Raw genomic sequence first — 15,586 nt, forward strand, 5'->3', positions numbered from 1 at the left:
AAAAAGCTTCGTTAAAGGTGAGGTTATTGAGTTTAGACTGTGACGAATCCTTGTCTGTCACCCTTCAGCACTTCTATTTTAACTCTGTTACTGTGACTATGATCGGCTTTTTTGAGTCCAGTATAATAATCTGTGTGAGAAATCGACCAGTTCACAAACTTTACATCTTGCTCTAGTCCATCAGGTTTATTTTAAATGTGTCCCATATGGTCTAGGTTTGCTCAGTGGATAATCTCGTCTCTACAAACCTTCCATACAGTCATTATGAAGCAGAATAATACACTCCAACATTGACATGGCAGTCTTACTATTACACAGAAAGAAAATAACAGTTTCACTTTTTGTGCGTGCTACTACGACTTCTGCATTCTTTTTGCGCTGTGGACACAACTTTCATACTCAATGTTTGAAACTCTTCATTCAGAGATTGAGTTACGTTTGGGTAAGGCTTATGATTTAAGGGATAACTCACATTAAAACCATTGCTTTGCTGCCACCACTAGGAAATGCCACAACAATACGTGACACACAGTACATAAAATACGTGGAAATCATGACGCCAGGCACGCAAAATTAATCACAGTCCATCTGGTGTCATTGTCACAAATTTGGTGAGACTGGGCTGTCCTATCACAGTCTAAATCATGAGTCGATAACCCTGAGCTCATTTGGATCACGTTAATGGGGTAATAATAATAATAATAATAATAATAATAATAATAATAAAATAATAATAATAATAATAATAATAATAATAATAATAATAATAATAATAATAATAATAATAATAATAATAATAATAACAACAACAATAATAAAAAAAACTGGAACAAGGGCAATAACTCCAGAAAAAAAAATGGCACTCTTCTCATTTTCGAACTCCATCAAGGTATTAATATCCGGATTTCACACACCAAACTTGGTTATTCTATCTTAAACAGTTTCTGAGAAAAACTGTCCTCTCCACTCTGATGGACGGACGCATGGACGGACGGAGCTCAAACCTATATCCCCCTTCCACACTTTGTGGCGGCGGGGGATAATAATGGCTTGGATTAATATAAACCCTCTTTTGAGGAGACTCAAAGCAGGTTACTGAAAACATTGTTCATTCACATAAGTCATACTGGTGGTGGTAAGCTACATTGTAGCCACAGCTGCCCTGGGGACAGAAGCGTGCCTGCCATTTTGCACCTACCAGTGTGACTACCATCAATTCATACCCACTCATACGGGGCAATGTGGGTAAAGGGCCTTTCCCAAGTACACATGCAATGATTTGGATAGAGCAGGATTTGAACCGCTAACCCTTTGGCTATTGGACAACCCACCCCTCCACAGTACGTATGTGCTTTGACACTCTGCATCCTGAAGGCGTATTCCAGAAAGCAGATTATGTTCAAACTCTGACTATGTTTGGGCTCAAATGAAAATAAATCTGAGTATGCCATTCTTGAAAGCAAGGTAAGTTATACTCTGAGTATCACCATGGTAACATTCTCCATGAACTGAACCTGCCCACTGACAGGTTTGGTCTAAGAAACCCTGGGTTTCTATCTGGCTCCGCCCACCTGAACACCACTTCTCAAGGAACACTTTAATTTACCTTGACTCATTTTCAGCCCTGGAGCTTCATACCTCAGACCGGCTCACTTTAGATCAAAACAGATTATTATAATAATCATGTTCTAACCTTACATGTTGAGTCTATAATAGCATGTTGTTCTGTAAAGTCTTGTATTTCTGTGTATTGTTCTAAAATATTTCAACAGAAGCAGCTCATGTTGAGCCGACAACGCTTTGGTCTTTTTTCCAACTTCAGGTTGTACGAGCAGCAAACATTTCACATTGTGACCTGCTCTTTAAATTGACCCTAATTTCGATAAATTGAGTTGAGATCCTGGAGACTCTAATTAACCTCAAGTCTCTAATTTCATTACCCTGAACTTAGAGAATGTCTCAGAGAAAGCCTCAGTTCACCTTTACATTCTGTCCTTCCATTCTGCATGCTACAAACCCATGGCACTACATCTGCAATATTATTAGTAATACCAGTGTTTCTCAAATGGGGGTATGTGTACCCCTAGGGGTACGCAATGGCACTACATGAGGCACTAGAGAGAGGGAGAGAGAGAGAGTAAGCATGAACAATATGGTGATTTTTAAATGTGTATTTCTGGCTAAAATTGATTGTAATGAACATAAAAAAAGATACAAGGGTCAGTCTTATTTCTGATTATTTCCAACAGACCAGAAATGATAAATACTGTAGAAATAAATCTGTTCAAGAGGCACTAAATACTGTTTCAATCCATGTGCCCTTCGTTCTTTGGGTAAAATAAATTAATTTGTTTGACTGACTTAAAACCAAAACAGATATACAGCAAAATCAAAAAACAGACAAGCAGCATTTTTCTGTTTTAAAATGAAATCTCCTGTTTCTGTGATATTTGGATATTTACGTGGAGCTTCATGTTTTAATCTCACCACACAGAGGGGACCCACGGACGGGGGACTGAGTTTTACTCCTGGACAACAAAAGGAGCAACGCATAAGTCACACAAATGATGAATTGCAACATTATTAATACATAAATAAATCAAAACAAAAAAAAAAGGATGTTATGTAAAACATGCATATGATATGTGAACAAAGGAACCAAAGGTGGTGTAATGAGTCTACTGGTGCTCCTTAGTTGCTAGCAGTATTATAACGTGCAAAAAATACATATTTTTACTGCCCTCAAAGTAGATTTGATTTATTCTTTTTTTGTGTGTCAAATGTGTCAAATCGTAAAAGTTCTAACATTTATTGTTCCTCACACCAGCCTCAGAGTAGAAAGTAAGTCACCAGTTTATCTGGATACTATTTGGACCGTAAAACTGTTCGATAGATATAGATAGATATTCACAGATTTGGATTTCTAGCATCAATAACTGTAACAAAATGTCATCAACACACAAATTATGTCTCTTTACCATCGGTGTGAGGTGGACAACATGTTCCCAGATCATTTTTATCAAACACAGCAGAGTAAAAGTCTTCCCCCGTCTGTGGGTCCCCTCTGTGTGGTGAGATTAAAACATGAAGCTCTTGTCCATAGTTTCTTTAAATATCTAAATCTAACACAAAGATTTATTTTTAAAACAGAAAAATGCTGCTTGCCTGACTTTTTAATTTTCTGTATTTCTGTTTTGGTTCTAAGTCAGTTAGTGGTAAGTTCGATTCTTTAAAAACTGTGTTATCACTTCATTCATTCCATCATTATGCTGAATTTTTTTATATATACAGTAGTATGCTGAGCAAAATGTAGTCGGACAAAGGGGTACTTAGAATCAGAAATAAAGGAACGGGGGGACTTGAGAAAAACATGTTTGAGAATCACTGAGTAATAGTATACTTCTTCTTATAGACAGAATATCTTTCTACAATAAAGGCAATTTCACCATTACTTTTTCTAAGTTAGCAGCTGTACAATCTTCTTTAATTTCATAATCCGCTTAAACAAAAGGTCAAAACACAGATTACTAACATGTGGTGCTGTTACTTTGAATTAGTAAAATTAACAGTACTGTTTAGCTATAGTTTTTAATATTTATTAGCAGATCAGTTTAAAGTAAATGTACAGTATATATTGAGCTAATCAAGTTGGGGACATTTTAGAAAGTGAAATATAGGAACGTAGAGGAAGATCAGACATATACTGTATATAATATAATATTTGAGCTGTGGTCACATGCAGCTGACGTGCTGCATGTGACCACTGCTTTCTGCTATTGTTCCTAATGGAGACGTGCTTTGGTTAAAACAACGTGCACAGACACGCAGTGGGAGGAAGTGCTGGTCAATCAGCTGTAGGCTCATCTCCACCATCTACACCCTCCAAGCCTACCCAGAGCTTAATTTGTGCCGGATCCTGCCAGAGAAAGATCTAGCACCTCCCACCTATTTCATTGGCTCCAGCACATAATTATTATTATTATTATTTTTTTTTTTTTTAATTTCCAGCACCTCATTTGCTTTTAAGTGTTTTGATTAAATGTTGAAGTATTATATATGGACAGCTGTGTCTTTTAATGAGTTGAAATCACTGAAAATTGCATTGTACACACAAAACTGAATCTAAAAACTGAGCGCAAGTGAGGAAGAGTCAGGCCACGCCCCCACGCTACGTCTTAAGTGTGATTTTGCACAAAAATTGTGTCTTGTCAGCTTGGAAGATGGTAGAAAATGGCTAAAAAAGGCAGCTGGATTTAAAGATTTTTTTTTAAGCCAATAAGTGAAGCTAAGCCTAAGGTAAATAAGTCCAAGATTGTTTCTGTGGAAATCTTGGAAAAGATCAGAAACAACAAAACAACACTTAGCGTTGCGTGTAGCAGCACTTGTAAAGATGCTAATGCAGGAGAACCTGCCTCTAACCGACAGGACACAGGAGGAGAACTATCCATGACATGAGGAGGAGACTACAAGGAAAGTTCTGGTACGGACATTAAGACCAGGGAAATTTGGACAGAGACTCAGTTCAAAGCCAAGATGAGCTGCTATTATTGGCTTATAAAAGACAAGGCAACCCTCGGCTGTGAAATATGTAAAAAAAATTGCGAGGATACAAAGGGCTCCATGGCTGTTTTTATTTGACTGTTCTGACAAACGAAAGGTGAGAACACATTTTATTTTCATTTTCTGCTGCTGCTGAGGAATATATGTGTAAACATTTGTAAATATCTATGTTTATTGTCCTTTGTGGCTAAATTAGCAGTGATTTTGTGCTGTCCTTGGTGCTGAAACATGTCAGATTTTAAAAGAGAGAAGGATGCGCTCTGTAACAAACGATTGTCTGTTCTTCTTTACCGCTGATTCATCATTCTTTTATTAATCATTTAGGTTCATTGGTTGTTTGCATTCATTTGACATTATTAGACCTTTAAGTTAGCAAAAGGCACTTTAAAAAAATGTATTCTGTGATATTTTTGTCTCTCTTTTACTGCCGGAACAACACTCGGCGTTTGCTCTGAGACCTGATGATTTACAAATTAAGCACTGAGCGTACCCCATGTCACAGAATCTGTGCCACGCTGTATTTAATGTGACTTTTCTTTTATCAAGGTCTGTCAAGAAGACAGCAGTGGTCTACACCAGTGTTTCCCAACCAAGGGTAAGCGTACCCCTAGGGTTACGTGAGTACATTGCAGTGGGTAGGTGGAAAGATTTCAGAAGTTCGTCAATAAAATGGTACGTGTGTCTGTTTAAAGGGGACATAATCAAAGAAGCTCCTTTTGCATGACAGCTATATATAACACAGGCAGGTTAATTATTTGTTTTGTATTTATTTATTTATATTATTTATTTTTATTTATTCTTATTTTTTCTCATTTCAACTATTATTTTTCTTCAACAACAATATAATCATAATATATTAGTATTAATAATACAAACATTTACTATAATATTATTTCTTATATTTATAATTTTTTTTGTCTTGAAGGCAACATAATTTTATGTTTAATTTGAGTTAAACAAGAAGATAATGCCTGAATATTAATTGTTCAATTTATGAAGATGAAATAAAATGACTTGCGTTGAATATGCAGTTGTGTAATGTTCTACTTTTGGAGAATCATGAACACGTATAAGTGAGGGGGTACTCATGGTATGACAAAAAGGCTCAAGGGGTACACAAGACAAGAAAGGTTGGGAACCACTAGTCTCCACATTCAGGTCTCTGTAACCAGTCCACTCCCATTCCAACAGGAACAGGCCAGTAAACAGACTGGACTTTATAGTAGTCTCTCCTAAACCAACAGAGTATGCACTAAAACATCTTAACGCTATACATATTTATACATCAATTGACTGCCCTAAATTTGTGTTCATTTTTTGCAGTGTAATGCCTTTCTTGTTCTGTTTTGTTCTCCTGTTTGTGAAGTGCTAATACTCAACTCAATTAGAAACATTTTTTCTGAGCTTGTAAACTTGATTATTAAAAAAAAAGAAGAAAGAAATCAATTCATGTCCTGTCAGTAGTGAAGGTGCAACGGAAGGTGTTCCTGGTTGGATTCCAAACAGGGAGGGGAGGGCGGAGCATGATTGTTTCAATTCCAGTCTCACAGATTCTATAAACTGCAGCTTTAAGGGAAAGCAGAATAGAAAAATTGAGACTGAGAATCTGTTATGTATCAAAATGAAATCATGAACTTTATTTATTTACCTAATAAGAAATAATTGGCAATAAGGACCTGTAAGGACCGGATCAGTTTTGTGTAGACTTATTTATATTTATCCTATAATAATATTAATTAATACATATTTCAACTTACAATGGATGCCATTCCATTATTTTGTGGCCCCAACATCAATCAGATTAAAGCTTTGAGACATTATGCCACCTACAATATGTCTGTGTTAATCATTGTTTAAGAGAGAACAGTATTGAAACTCTTTTTGATAAAAACATGGTCTATTCTCTGACCCGTGTTTTTGTCCAGCAAACTCCAGAAAATATTCAATCTTTGAAGAAAAGCTCGCGGGGTTATGGCATTCACTCAAGCCAGCCTAAAGGTTGGTCTTTAAATTCCACCAATAAAAAATGAAAGAAAAAGAGAAATACCCTGACCACAGTCACAAAGTGGAACTTTAATGCATAGATCACAGATGTTTCCATCATCTCTCTTGTTCTTTTTCAGCTGGTCACAGAGCATTAAAAGTAGCTGGTACAGGGATAAAGACACAGAGGCAACGAGAGGAGAGGCTGTTACCGAGTAAATATAAGAGCAGTGGTGTAAGAAAAAAGATACAATAGCAGGCGAGGCAGAAAGACTCGAATGGAGGGAAAAGAATGAGTTGGAGGTGGAGAAAGAATGGATAATTTCAACGCTTGGAGCCACACCGGGAATCAATATTTAATTTCTTTGTCTGCTATAATAGAATGGGAGTGAAATCCTTTAGAGATCTCAACTTCACACTCAATACACTAAATCCATCCATCCATCCATCCATTTTCATACCCGCTTATTCCCGTTTATCAGGGTCGCGGGGTACACTAAATCTGTGAAATTCATATGTGCTGCACAAGATTGGACTTGTAGTTGCAAGAAAAAGTACGCACTTTCACAATGACCTGGATTTCTGCAAAGATTGTTCCTAATATATGTCACAACAACAGACAGTCTTCTGGAGGCTACGTTTCCATGTTTTTTATTGAACACCGCATGTAAACACTCACAGTGGGAAAAGGATCTTCGAGTTTAATAAGTGCTTGATCCTCCTTTAGCAGAAATTGTTACGCCCCCTCTAGGATGTGAAATCAAGGCTTGAGGGGCCGCAACGTTAATAGAAAGCAACGGTTATCAAAAGTATTTATTAACAAAATAATAAAAGTAGCAACAGAACAAACGAAAAGGGACTGGAGATCCTGGCCAAACTAAACAAAAGTAGGAAGGACACTGGGCCAACCCTATACAGGGCCGTCGTCCCAGCGCCCACCCTCTCCTACCTGATTGCTGATGTGAGTCAGGTGTGTCAGGAGAGAGGAGGAAGGGCAGGCTGAGAGGCCATGAGGCACCAGTCGTAACAGAAATACATAACCTCTACCAATCATCTGCTATAGCGAAACATGAAGCTGCTCATCATGTTGATAACTCACAACGGATCATTCTACATGCACGCACACGGATGTCAATAGTGTCTTAAGGAGACAACGGGCCGCGTTCTTTTTTTAGCCCGATTAAAGCTCTACTGTGCGCATTCTTCGTGTGTTTGTGTGTGTGTGCGCCCGCGCGCGTGCGTCCTCTGTGTGTGCGTGTGTTTCTTCCATTATTACTGCAGGTCCCACATAATACCTCATTTAAATTTGAAAAGCGTGTCTTGGAATCAGTCTTTTCAAATAAATGTTATTTCTTGTCTTTACAGTCTGTGAGTATTTATTACAGGAGGACCTATACCAAACATGAGTAACTCATGACCTTCACCAATTCAACAAATAACTTTTAGCTTTGAAGTAAGACTGGTTATACATTTTAAAATTGTATGCAGTTGTGGTGCTCGCTTGCACGTCACGCGATTCTCCTAATCTGTGAAAAATTCCTGGTGACAACCCTGATCGTTCTCTTGTGATGCCACAGCCTCTCACTGGGCTTGAGGTCAGGACTTTTGTTTTGTTTGTTGTCTTGTTTTGAAGCCGTTCAGTTCATTTGTTTTTCCGGTAGCGTCTCCCATCCTGTCCTGAGCTTCAATTGGCTGATACTGTAGGTCAGGGATGGGATGGGATTTTTCTGTCATTTTGTTGACAGCTTGTGTGTCTTTTGAGCTTTATCTCTAATGTGTGTTTGTCTGTGTTGTCATTTTATGAATCTTTTGTGTAGTTTAAAATTTTTTGTGTGTTTTTGTGTACAATTTTGGGGGATTTGTTTTGGGGGCAGCACAAAATTAGACTGAGGGCCACATGTAGCCCCGAGCCTCCAGTAGCCTATGTCTGCTGTAGATGATCTTAAGTTCTCCTACAAGATGTCTAAATAAATTTGGGAATTCAATTGAAATTTTCTGTCGATTGCAATCCTTTCTGGCACTGAAACAGCAAAGCAGCTCCACACCATGATGCCCCCTCCACCATACTTCACAGTAAGGATAAGGATTGATGTAAATGTGCTGACAAGTCCAGATACTTCTCAGTTACACTACTCAGAGAAGTTATGTTTCATTTCAATCAATAAAACATAAAGTCCGCACAGGAGAGAAAACCAAACTCGAAGATCCATCTTTTTACACTGGTATCATTCAATACCAATACCAACATTGGTGTATCGATACTATTGATATTTTGGATCAATCAGCACACTTGCTGAGTGGGTTGAAACTCAACCTTCCATAAAATTGCCCAGTGAGAGAAACACATTAACAAGATGGACATTGATTAGTCCATGCAAAGAGCTAGAATGTGTAGTATATTTCAAGGCTAGATGTTCAACCTAACTTTGGTGACAATCTGTTTTTAATTCATTCAAGGCTCTTGTAATAAAGTAGGACAAAACCTGAGGAAAACTCTTGGCAGGATGAAGAGACCTCTTTTCACCTTTTGCAAACTGCAGAAGTCTCACCCGCTGAAGAAGCAATCTACATCAGACGCCTGGCGCTGACAAATGTCACAGACACAAGTAATGACAGTGCTCATTCTTCACCCAACACACATTTTCATGTGCGTTCCCCTACTTATGTTCTGTCACTGTGATATGAAACTGATGAAGGGGCTGTGCTGTCACTCGGATAAATGCTTTTGGAGGCCGAGCCGTTTCTCCTTGTGATTATGCAGATTCATGGTGCTTGGCATCATCGTGCAGTGCTTTTCCTGACAATACAAGAACTATTGTAATTCAAACATATTGCCAGCAGTGTAGTATTTCAAACGCTATGCCGAGTGTGCTGTCGAACTATCTGGGATGGCCATAAAGTCACAGACTCATTCCGGTGATGTATGGGCAGCTTCTTCTCTGCTGGCTTTATGTGGAAAAACATATAAATTAGACATTCTGGCATAATCCCTAATGTGGATGATGCTTGTCTTAACTATTTACAATATGACACTGACACCACGGCTGCTCCATGTTGTCTTTTATGTCAGAAAAGCTGTCACCGTGTCATAATTTAATCTAAATGTCAGTTTATTTTCTCTGCTAGGCACATTGAACAGAAGTGTGCACAGGAGGAGGATTTGTCTCAGTGAATGAAGATTGTGTAACACATTCCACCTGGGAACAAATAAAGATCCCTCAATTTGAAATGCTCTAATCTGTGAAGACTGATGGCCTTTATGTGGCAAGTTGTTAAGTACAAAAGACTATCGTCAAAGGCTTGTCCTGCATTGAGACACAGGATGGAAGAGCTGCTGATCAAACCCTGCAGTGGGCACCTGGTACCAGGGTTGGGGTTAATTACATTTTTCAATACAATTACGTCTCCAATATCCATGTTCATTTACAATTTAATAACGATTAGGGTGACTGACATTTTTTCCAATTACAAATAAAATCTGAATTGTTACGTTTCTTCTGTAAGTCAATCAGAATTTCAATTACAATGACATTCTCAATTACTAAAGTTCAATTACAATTTATCACAATTACTGAGCCTGAAATAAATAACCCCATAAAATGTGACCTTCCTCTCCTGTTACCTTCATGTTAGCATCTCTTATGATATCAGGTCAGTTATGACCCATGTTTTAAAGGTCCAGGAATAATACTATTTTTCACCATTTGTTCTCAGAACACCAACAACATATTATTTGAGGTTTATTTTCCCAAACTCGCCTGTTTTGCAGAGTTTTAGCCCTCTGAAAAGTCAATTTTATGACGCTTGAAAAAAACAGGCTGTTTAGGGGCCTTCATGCATATGCATGAGTGGGCGTGTCTGCTGCTTTATTCCCACAACAATTTTCTTTTGCTATCCACACACTTGTTATTGCTTTCATCCAAAAAAATTGCACATTACAGTAAAACACATGGCTATTTAAGCGGCTATTGGGATTGTGAGTCCAACAAAAGCTGCTTCAGGGTGTGTTTATCACATCAGCAGCAGAGTCAGTCAGCTGTTACAAACACTCACCGCAGTGTTAAGCTGATAAGTCACTTTCTTCTTCTCTTCACCTGTCCAACCGCTGCGTCGCACTGGGTCACAAACACGGCAGATCATGTCAAAGGCGATACAAGACGATATAACGGCTACTAAAAGTGGAACTGCTCCCTGGGCACTACACCGTGGCTACCCACTGCTCCACAGGGAGGGATTAAATGTAGAGAACACATTTTGTGTATGTAGCTTTACTTACAGTATATGACAATGAAGTATAACGTATATTCTATATTAAACGGCAGTGTTTGTTTTAGCTGTGAGGTAGTTTGAGAGGGAGGAGCTCACTTTCTTATAGGGTAGGAGGAGCCAGAATTGTCATTTCGAAGAGTTTCCGCATTGCAATGTCACAATGTGAGAAAAATCCAACTCGCCCGTTTAGAGCTGACTTTTTGCAAAATGTGGAATAACAAGGGAGGGAAGAAACTTTTTCAACTTTGGCCCTCTGAATGAGGCTAAAGGGTGTATATCAGTGAATTTTTTATAATACTGCCTCTTTAAATCAGCTGGAAAATACATTAGATTTCAGACCTAAGTTTGGCTTTGTGCCCATTAGCTTAGCAATCAGATCTCTCTCATAGCAGCTCAGCTTGAAAAGGTTCTCTTTTATCCATGAATTTCATCTGAATGGAAACGTTTTAAGTGTGTATCTCGTACCGATATTATGGAGCCAACATCTGGATAACTCTAACTTAGTGTCATTATTTGGCTCAGAGACTCAAAAGAAATGTTTCTCCAGGGTTTTTCGTTTGTTGTTATAGCAACCATTAGCTTTACACTCCGCCATTGCATAGAAACTGCAGACTAACAGAACACTGTTGCCTAGCAACAGCTAACATTGTCTCCTCCAGGCTGGACTACTGTAATGCACTCCTCATCGAGATCCCTGGCAGGAGCCTCCAAAAGCTCCAGTATGTGTAGAACAGAGCTGCCAGGGTCCTGATGAGGGTGAGGAAACACGAGCACATCACCCCCATCCTCTGTACACTGCACTGGCTCCCCATTCAGTCCCGCATAGAATATAAGATCCTCCTGCACACCCATCTCACAGAACTGCTCACACCACACACGTCAACCAGGAAACGGTCAGGCCAACAGCACCGTCTGGTCATGCCCAGGACATGGCTCAAAACAATGGGTGAAGCCGCTGCCCTCCGCCTGTGGAACGCCCTCCCAGACCACCTCAGGGCCCCACAAACGGTGGACATTCTTAAGAAAAAACTTAAATATCACCTTTTTACAAAAACTTATTTGGCGTGGTTTGGCATCAAATGTAAAGTGCATTACAAATAAAATGTATTATTATTATTATTATTATTATTATTATTATTATTATTATTATTATTATTATTATTATACTAACAGGAATCAACAAAAGTGTATCATATGACAAAAGTGGCAACTCCATAGTTTATGCCCCAAGATATAAAGTCATTATAAAAAGTCCTTTTAATGTGTTTTTTTTTTCTTTTTTTATAAAAAGGTGCACAAATTTTATTTATTGGTAATTCATTAAACACATATTTTGTTATGTAAATTTTCACTATAGGTACACTTTAAACAAACAATCACACAAACAGACACATCTACGAGCTGTGATAAAAGACGAAGGTGTGTGCTCTGTTGTGTATGTCATATTCAGGTGTCTTGTCCTTCTGGATCAATACTATCATTTTAATTACTAGGCTGCCCACATAGAGGACACTCACACCTCATACGTGCATGAACGTGCCCTCAGTCCAACAAAGATCGCTTCTTTTTTCAGCAAATACCGAGTGCACCGCACTTTCATTTCCTCCGCATTAAATCCCCAATACATCAAGTAGAATACACTATATCTTCTTCACTTAAAGGGCACGTTGTATCCTTTTTCTTTTTGAGCGTGAAAGGGCAGCCATCGGTGCACGTCACTCAAGCTGTAACACACTCAGGGGCATGAAGTCAGCCACACTACTTTATTCTCTGCTTCATTGTTTTGTTTTCTGAAGTTAAAAAGCTGCATTCATTTCAAAGTAATCACCCTGGGTTTTCAATTACCCATGTTCAATTAAATGAAATTATAATTAGAGTGACCAGCATTTTTTCCAATTACAATTAACTTACAAAAAAATTTTATCCTCAGAAAGTCAATTACAATTACGTTCTGAATTACTAAAGTTCAATTACAATGAATCACGATTAATGAGCCTGAAATAAATAACCTAAAAAAGTTAAACTTCCTTTTGTGTTAGCTTTCTGTTAGCATCTCTTATGATAACGTGTCCTAAATCAGCTGTAAAATACACTAAAAACACATATCTATCATCTGATTCATTTCCTATCTATGAGTTACCTTGTTAGGCTCCTAATCAATTAAAATTTAAATAGTAATGCGGGAAAGCTTGAAATGAACATATTTTAAAAATGTTTAACTTCATACAGTAAGTTTAAAACTGTACATAGAACTGTAACATGGTTTGCATTAGATTATATTTTATATTAGTATATACAGAATGTTCATGGCAATTACAATTACAAAGTCAATAGCCTGAACTCGATTAAAATTGAATTATGATTATGACGGCAATAGATTTTTAAAATTACAATAACGCCATAATTGTAATTAATTATCAATTACACGATTACAATTATATTCAGCCCCAACCCTGGTCAGAGGGTAACAATGTCTTCAGGTTTTCTTCACCGCTTACAAAGAAATTACCAAACTTTTATAGAAAAAAGTTGCTCTAATAACTGTCATCAAAAGTTTAATAAAAAGGCAGTAGATGTTCAGAATGTTCCTAACTTGGTATATTACCTACTGACTTCCATGTCATCATGTCAAACACATGAGGTTAGGAGTACCGGTACTCCTACGGCAGGAATAGTTGATTACAACTTTAAACTATAAATAAATGAAGTCAATGAAATGAAAAATGCTTTAAAGGTTAGTACAGTGTGTAACAAGCAGGGTTGGGGTCAATTATAATTGTAATTGCGTAATTGATAATTAAAGTCACACCATGGACATTTTGACATAAAGAGTTGACCCATATGAGTTATTTTAAATGATTCCTCAGGCCAATATACAGTGCTTGTACAGTATCAATGCTCCGAAGTGGGACTGCCCTCTTGAAATACCGCCCATGTAAGTTTGGAGAGACAGACTGTCTTTGGCCAGGTCATGTGACCTGGAGAATGCCTGGAGAACGTATCACTTTACGGCAGTCACGGGACCACAGGCTCAGAAATACTCATCGGGCTAAGGCTCTAGCTACTCTTTTTCCGCCTGTTTGCCTCCTGGTTATGGTTGAGGCAAGCAAAAAGTTTAAAACTGCTTCTGAGGAGGCAAAAAGAGCCTGCGGACCCACCTTCCACCACCCACCTGTCCCCCGTCCGCCCCAACCACTGCGTCGGTAACCCTCTTCGCCGGGGGTCGGCACAGCGGCCAGGGTCGAGGTGGACGTGCACCAGGCATCCAGCGGCGGGGAGAGGAGGACAGCGGCGACGGCTGCTCCTACAGCCGCGGCGTGAGCCCAGCCCTGCTTCGCACCCCAGCCCGACTGACCGAGCCAGCCCTTAGAGCCAACCCTTATCCTGAAGTTACAGGTCAACTACTGTCTGCATACACAATCAAAAGACAAGGGAGGCTGGCTCCACTGACTGTTTGTTGATTTTTGTGACAGCGCTGCATCACTTGTGGCCACTAGGGGCGCTTGATGTGAAAGTTACAGGTCTAGTGCCCCTAGTGGCCAAAAGTTACACAACGCTGCTTTAATTACAAATATGACGTAATTATAATTGAAATCGTAATTGAAAAAAACAAGTTGCTATTGTAATTGAAATTTAATTGTAATCAATTTCAGATAATTGACTTTGTAATTGTAAGTGGCATGAACGTTTTGTAAAAACTGTCATTTGCAATGTAATTAAATGCAAAACTAGGAAACCTTGGTACACTTCTATAGTTTACACATAGACCTATGTAGTAAACCATTATTAAAACATGTTTCATATCAAGTATGTCCGCCAGTTCTCTTAAGGATAATTGTACCATTCAAAAAGAAGTTGAAATTGAGGGGTATACTGACAAAAAAAAGGCTCAGACGCCCACACACATTAAAGGCTCAGTAATTGTTATTAATTGTAATTGATTTAAGGGGGAAAAAAAAAATAAAAATTGGAATTGGAAAAAATGCCGGTCACCGTAATCATAATTGAGTTGAAACTGAACAATTGATGATGTAATTGTAATTCAAAAATGTAATTGACCCCAAAGCCGGTAACAAGTCTTACCAAAGGAGGAAAATAAATGTGTGGCTGCTCGACTCAGCCTTGACTCACTAAAGGTTTTCCCAGTGACTCAAAGTAACGGTGATGGATCACACATAGAAACATCCAGAAGTCAAAGGACAAGTCAGTCAGTCACTCTGACACATATTCACACTGTGCATGAAAGTGCATAACACTACATGTTTAGAGGTAACCTCGGACCTCATATGCACACATGGGGAACATTTAAATTAAATACATTGATTCTGGGGAGATCATCAATATACCGCGCACACACATGCACACACAAACAAATGAGCATATTGGGTTTGTAAAATAAACAAAAAATGTTGAATCCCAGGTCATGAATAACAAGCATGTGTATGCTAATATCAACTATTGTTACACACCGCTGCTCTGTGTGCTTCTCTTTGGAGACACTCCATTGTAATGGGGATTATTTTAGCTCTTGAACGTAAACTCAATGTTGGGTTCATGTAATTCCAGGCAAATGAGAATGGATTTGACTTTACATCAATATTTCCTCCATACTTGATATCTGCCTGCAGTGTTTGGACTCTGAGTGCGAATGAAAGCATCACTCAGATGTTCAGACTGATGAGTTTGATAACACTCTATGCAGACATCTCAGTGATTTGATGTGAGGGCAACAAAAGCACAAACGTGAGTTGTGATCAATGTTTTGATGCTGTTA

General features: G+C 38.4%; 1 protein-coding gene across 5 annotated transcripts in view; it reads right to left on the reverse strand.

Annotated features, from left to right (window-relative positions):
* naaladl2 (N-acetylated alpha-linked acidic dipeptidase like 2) overlaps positions 1 to 15,586 on the reverse strand; it is a 703,949-nt gene that overhangs the window by 171,434 nt on the left and 516,929 nt on the right. The gene's annotated exons all lie outside the window — the stretch shown is intronic.

This window comes from Gouania willdenowi, chromosome 4 (assembly GCF_900634775.1).
Source record: "Gouania willdenowi chromosome 4, fGouWil2.1, whole genome shotgun sequence".
Taxonomy (NCBI): domain Eukaryota; kingdom Metazoa; phylum Chordata; class Actinopteri; order Blenniiformes; family Gobiesocidae; genus Gouania; species Gouania willdenowi.